General features: G+C 29.4%; 1 long non-coding RNA gene across 1 annotated transcript; it reads right to left on the reverse strand.

Moving 5' to 3' along the window:
• Positions 1-677: 677 nt before the first annotated feature.
• On the reverse strand, positions 678-7,260 carry LOC146994428 (uncharacterized). Its single transcript, XR_015044149.1, has 3 exons — positions 7,184-7,260; positions 4,559-4,648; positions 678-819 (listed from the first exon to the last, which is right to left on the reverse strand). It is a non-coding gene; the product is annotated as an uncharacterized LOC146994428 (long non-coding RNA).
• Positions 7,261-7,540: the final 280 nt, after the last annotated feature.

Below are 7,540 nucleotides of genomic sequence, written 5' to 3' on the forward strand. Positions count from 1 at the left end.
TCTTTCTGCTCAATATATGCAATGTAAAATTTTCCATAAATTTATTAATTCATTTTATTTTGAGGTGAGCTTTTATTCAACTCTCAATGTCAACGAGAATGTTTAGTTCATTTTTTATTCGGTCTCAAAAGAGAAATCAAAATACGTGGATTTATGTACGTGTATTTATGAATCAAAATACATGAGAAATCACAGTGAGAAAAGCACTGCTACCTTAAACTGTGATTATATATAACAAATGCAGTGAATTATAGTTAAAAAATAGTGAAAATATTTATATTTCTGAACTACTTCATATATAACATTTTCAGTTTCGCATATGTGGCAATTTAAGAACTTTTTTATGTATACCAATTTTTTGAAATATCTGCAAATTTTTGCATCTTTAAGGAAAGCTTATTCTTTCACCTGTAGTATATAAGTAATGGTAATTTACCAGATAAAATTACTTAATGGGGAATACAGAAAAATATCTAACCACTTACCTTTGTGACTTCATCTGCAAAGAGACTAAAAAAGTAGTTCAGCTAAATCTGCTATAATAAATATTTATAATAATGCTAAATTATGCAATATCTATTAATAAGACAAATTTTTGTAAAGCTATTTATTTGGATGAAAAATAAACACATTCAGAAATTTATGGCACTATATTATGATTAACAGAGGAAAAACACTTTTCAAAATTCAAAATAGTTTTTATTAATCCAATTTATCACATTTTATTTAAATTCATGAAAAACAATGTTATATCCATGTATTCTTATGCATATAAGAACTCTTGATAAATTGGATCTCTGTCATTGCCTTTCACACCACCTAAAATAAAAAAAACACTCACAATTACTACATGTGAATATAATTCATAATTAAATTTAAACAAATGACTATTAGAATGCAAATTAAAGGAAGCATTTAAAATATTTTAACATTTAGTACCTATAAACAGAGCAGCAATTATTTGATTTTTCGATTATAGTAAAATAAACATGGATGCCTTTTAAATTTTTTATGTCAGAAAATAAACTCAAACCACCAGCTGAACATATGAGCAGTTTTATCAATCAGCCACTGGTAGGTAACCTGGATACTGAATCAACATATAAAGTTGCCAAGATAAAGAGAGAAACAAAATTATGATAATCACATCTTACCTATTCATAAAACTATTTTAAATTTAATGCGTAGGCAAGTCCAAAAAGAGTGAGAATGAATTTATTTTGCAACACAAAGTAAAGTCTTGCAGGAGCAAAAAAAACGGTACTTTTCCGTTTTGCCGGCGCAGGCGAAAATGTCGCCAATAATAGTACAACTGATGCCAAACGGAATATCCTCGCTGGTAACCTTTTACGCATCATTTTCAAAACAAATCGCAGCCATTTCTCATCAGATTGATTCTTTCTTTCAATACTTACATACAATTACATAGAATTTTTATCAGATAGTTCAATTTTATGCTCTAAGGCAATTCGTGGTAATTAAGTCAATTATTATGCAATCCCACAGCTCACCCGAAGGCGAAAATATAGAAAAGGCAAAGTCAAGGGTTAAATTCATCAATTCTAATGAGAATGCATTAGCGAAGCAAAGCACTACGGTTTTACATAATTTCTGAGTAAGCTAGTCGTACGAATTGAAATAATTCTTGCATTCAAAATTAAGATTTAACTTGAAATTAATGTAGATAATTACTAAGAGAATTAGATTTTTGTAGCGTAATTTACGTGAGATGAGATCACTTAGGGTCACGTGATATGAACCTGGAATCAGGATGTTGAACCATGAAAGCATAATAAATTCTTAACTTTAATGTCTTTTTACAAATTTATGGTCTTTATTTATTGGCTTTTTACAAAATTTTAAACGATATTAAAATGCTTATGCCTTTAAAATAAAAAATTCTTAGAACTAACATTTTTTATGCATGTGCTGTATGTTGTCGCCAATAAAGTCTGCTTGGCGAGATTTGCGCCGGCGAAACGGAAAAGTACCAAAAAAACTTGTCTCATGAGATTGGCAAGTAAAAAATAATTAACTGCATCTGGTAACATTTATCTGACAACACATAAGTAATTGTTAGCTATGTGCAGAAAACAAAATCTGATCAGGGGCGTAGCTAGAGGGGGGCAAGGGGGGGCATCTGTCCTTGGGTGCAGAATCCAAGGGGCGCCAAACTGATGTTAGAACATTTTAGAATTAAATGTTTTCCATCCTTGGCAAGCAGTAGGGAGCGCGAAATCTTCAGTTGTCCCTGAGCGCTGAAAACCCTAGCTATGACTCTGAATCTGATCATGTTAATGCAATTTTAAACTTTTGAATTTAACCGCAGAAATTTACCAAAGAAGTACTTGTAACAGTAGTAAATGAAGATGTGGCTAATCTTTATGGTACACCTTGATTTCTGTCTGAAAAAAAAATCGCAAAGTGGTATTGGTTGTTTGTGAAATGTGGAAGCCCATTGCGTCAAATAAGTTTTTCAGTAACCCTAATGTTGATACTGTTGGCGAAAGTAGCCTTTGGGAAAAAAAAAGAACTTTTTTTTTTGTCAATAAAAAGGAGTTATTTCTGCAAATATTGCCAACGTGCTGTGATAAATTTAGTTTTGGGCTACTTTTTTTAATAGTAAACCTTTTGTACGGTCCCAGGTTTTTGGTTCTTACCATTCTCTTCAATTGCTGTGTTTGGTTGCACGGAAGTGGTATGGTCTTGTATTTTGAACATGCTATTTATTATTTTGGTGTGGGTACCATCGTTTGAGTATGTCTGAGGTGACTAAGAGACGAAAAATTTAATTGAATTGCTTACCTGGAGGATGGTGGTGGGAAGCCTAAACATATGCATGTGAAAAAAAAAAAGGTATGTTAAAAAAATGACGTTTCATTTATTTTTTTTGTCTCTGTGTGTTAATTTTTGTTAGAAGATTTGTTGTTTAATGTTTTTATGTTAGGAAATATGTATTTTTGGTAACTTATTCCTCTCTGTTTGTGTATTTTTGGTTGTCTGTGTGTTAAGACAGTGGCGAATTTTTTCTGGTAACTATGATATTTTTAACTTTCTGATTTTCTTAAAGTGAAAATAGATCAATGTGTACATGGACAAAGTTAAGGTAGTGCACAATGCCCAGTTTGTGCAGTTCTCTGTTTTAATAGGTTGATGTATACATGGACACAGAGTTTGTGTATGTCTTTGACTTCTTATTTTGGTTTTGTGTAACAGCCACCTTGAAATTGGTGCCGATCCTCTCAGGTGACGATCTTGATATAAAAAAAGAAACGATTCACCAAGGGTTACAGTAGAGTAAATTTTTACCAAAGTTGTTCTACCATAATCACCATTTCAGTGGTTTAAACACTAGTGGAGCAGTATGCAGAGATGAAGATTTGAGTTTTGTTTACACAGCATGATGGTTTAGGCACTCCATCCATTACAGTGAACAAAATTATAATAAACATAGCCACAATTGTCTATAAATATTGATGTATAACACTGCATTAACTATTATATTTCTTATGCTAGTATATACAGAATCCTTAATCGAAGGGAAAATTAGAAGACTGCGCATGCATTTTCCTTTAACTGAAACATAGATTTGACCATACAAATCTGTCTTACGGGACATGCCACACTATGCAGATAGACAGTAAAAAGTGCTTGTGTTGTTTTTATTTGTTAGAGGTATGAAATAAATATACTTCTAGATTTTAATTTTTTCTTTTCTTGTTTTACATTTGGATTACCTATCAAAAAGTAAGGAATTTTGATATTATTACAATATCGGAGTTAAAATAACAATTATTGGACATGTTAAAGTAATGAAAATTTTAAATTAGGTTAAAAAGTAACCCTTAATGTGGCATATTTTTGAATTAAACTCTATCGACATTTAAAACAACAAAACATCCCTCTTTATTAAGGACTTTAATTAACTAATTTTAAATGCAGAGCTATGAATGGATTTTTTCCCTTGCATGTTATAATAACTAAAACAAAATTACTCTGATACAGTCAAAATTCCTAAATGCAAGTACATAAAATTTACTTTAGCAATTTAAAGAGATGAGACACACTGAACACATGAATAAATTTCTATCAAAGAATAATTTATTAAATTTGGCCCATTCCATAGTAAACTTTAACCATTAGATTACATTATTACACCATGTTATGAGTTTGAAAAGCAAGTCATACGCCAGATCTTGGATGTAAAAGAAATGCACAAAATAATATACAGATTATTGAAAAATGATGTATACCAATGTTTATAGATATGATTAAATGTAATAGAAAATTTACTGTCACAACTACATTTTTAAGTGAAATGTATTATTTTAACATTTTACAATATTTAAGGTATGGCATTAAATGCAACATTATGTGCCTGGATATAAGTTAGTAAATTAAAAAATAATAATAATAATAATCAAAGAATGAATGTCATGAAAAATTTCAAAAACAAGCAGAATTTAATTTAGAAGACCTTTAGACACTTATGATAAATAAATTTGAGAATTCTTCACCCAAAATTAAATTATAATTAACTAAAACCAGTTTGACTGACCTTCTACAAAATCCTTCAGCTGCAATTTTTTCTAGCTTGAAAACCAAATTCTTCTCCACATGGTAATAACATCTTAACCAGTTGAAATTCCTGCAGAAAGTTTGATAACACAGTAATAGAATTAATAGAATAGAAAAATTAACACAAAAGTATAGAACATCATTTAAACTTAACATTATTACAAATTTTGGTGCTTTCTGACTATCTGCAAAGCTGTGAAAATTGGCAAAATGGTTAGTTTATGGTTCATATCTACTGCTCTCACAAGTAGTAATTCAAATAAGCACTTTATAAGAAACAAGAAATTTTAGGATGCACACACACAAAAATATACACATTGGGTCAATATTCACATATTTTTCATCCAATGGAATACTATTCAGAAATAAAGATTAAATATAAAGCATGTAAATACATGTGTGTGGTATGCATATTCATAGTTTGCTATTATCGTGTGCATACTCTTGCTGTTTTAGCATAAGTTGAAGCTGTGAGGGAAGATGATAAGAAAGTATCAGAATTTTTCATGTATAAGAAAAGATTGCCCTGACAATAGTATCTCAATTGTTTAGCACTGACATTTACATAGCGCATTAGAAATATATAGTAATATATGTATAAAAAGATAATTGCATATTATTAATTCATTTTTTTAAATGCCAAACTTTAACAATTCTTTCACATGAACATCTAAAATCCATTCTTAACTAAAGAATAAATAATAAAACCATGTAAATTTCTTATCGCTTGATAAGAATCATCATCAAGAAGCATCAATTTCTTATCGCCATCATTTCCGAAATGTCTACTTCTGAAAGTTCCCAGCATTTCTCAATATATTATTAAATTACTAAACTAAGCATCAATGATCGTCATGTTCACTAATGTGGCAATATCTTTCACACTTCTTTGTTACCACAAGTAACAAGTAGGCTTCAATAAATCTTTAACTGTTACATGCTACTTTTGTCTAAAATTTGTACAAATAATAAAATTAAATGAGCTCTTTATAATATGCTTAAAGAAATAATTTTGTATGAAAATTTGTATGTTATATATTGGCCTGATTAATGATTCAGGAAATAATTCGGGTTTTCAAAGTGCTTCCAGTAATTCAAATTTCAGCTTGTGTCAAAATAAAATCTATAACACAAAGATAAGCAAATTTCCTTATGAACAATGCATTTTAACATTATTCAATCACTGGCAATCACACAGTACTGATTGCTTCAATAAACATTACTGTAACTGTGTTATTTAAAAGACTGTAATGTTTTAATTATTTCCTTAATTAAAACATTACAGCCTTTTCCTCCTTCTAACACCAAAAGAAATATAAAAATATCAGTAAAAATAAATTATATTATTGAATGACACTTTACATTAATTACACTTATGCATATATTATTTTATTATAAATTATTTCAAAATCAAAGAAGAGAAGGGGGAGAAACTTTAATATTGACATTTCTAAAATGATATAAACATTAATCATTTAGTACAGTTTGTTATTTCCTGCAAAAAGAATTCACTTTTCTGGATAGCATTTATATTTCCATCTCACTTTGAATGAAACATTAAGAGAAATGCATATAATTTAAACACCAGTTTATTTTATTTATCAGACAGATTATGTCAACTCGAAAAAACCTATCAGTAAAATTCGGTAGTAATAATTCTGAATGTTAGGTAACTTGCAAGATTCAACAAAAATTATAAATACTTTTATTATAATGACAATACTACAGTAACATGAACATAAAATTAAACTGCATATAACTATGAAATAAGCCAGCATATAATAATGGTGCATTGGTTTCTAAAACAATGGGCTCGATGAAAAAATACACGTATTATGGTAGCTATTCATATTCTTCAGCTTTCCTAATATTCTCACGTTCACTTTACATAACTAAAGTATCTAAAATACAATAAAAATGCAAACAATATTTATGAGAAAATGTTAAAAGCAATCATAAGCATTTGATTGAATGACCATATTTTGTCTTCCTGCAAGTCGAATCTTAAAATGATATGCAGTTTGAAAAATGCTTAATCCTTTTATAAAATATTCAAAAAAGATTAAAAAAGGTACTGTTCTGTTATCAGGACCGGGTTCAGAATTGTATTTATGTATGCTTGTATATTTGTATGTCTACATATACACATCTATGCACATACTTACGAACACAGGTTCATACATTTCCGATTCTGGTCCCAATAACAGAACAGTACCCCCAAAAAAACTTGAATTACAAACTAGATTAAGATAATGTTTCAACCATACATATTTTGGACAAAACAATGCAAACTCTTATTTTTATACAGTTGATCAAACTATTTAACATAAATTTATTGCTGCAATAAAATAATAAGCAATCTGATCACACATATTATTTTGAAACTGAATGCATAAACTAGACTAAAAAAATTCAGTCATAAACATTTGGATAGCAGGGCAAATTAGATATTTGAAAAGACAGCTAGCCATTGAGATACACGTAATTCACGACAGAATGATAACAATTCATAAAGCTGTGAAACATTTAACTGTCAAAATGACATAAATAACATAAATTCGAAAAGCAAAAAAAGTAAAGATACAAGTATTGCAACTGAACTTACCTTTCATGCAACAAAAAATATCCATACAAGTTAACCTCATGGCGCAGCCATTTTGGATTTCATTTCAAATCAGACAGATGTTTACGGATTTGCGGAAGAATACGAGGACCCAGTAGTTTACCGGATACAATGTGCAATGACGCGAAAGAATATAGTTCTGTAGAACTTCCTACATTATTCCGTAATAAACAGTACTATTTCCTAATTTTTTTCTCTATCTAATTAATTAATTAATAGGGAAATAGTTAAATAATACCGAAATGTAAAATTTTGCATGTATGGGACGACCACCTTCCGTCCAATATTTCTGAGAATATAAACAAATTTTGGAATCTGAGAGTATCAGTAAATAAATAT

The sequence above is a fragment of the Stegodyphus dumicola genome, chromosome 11, assembly GCF_044657685.1.
Source record: "Stegodyphus dumicola isolate Sdum_Otavi_A_Nest chromosome 11, ASM4465768v1".
Lineage (NCBI taxonomy): Eukaryota > Metazoa > Arthropoda > Arachnida > Araneae > Eresidae > Stegodyphus > Stegodyphus dumicola.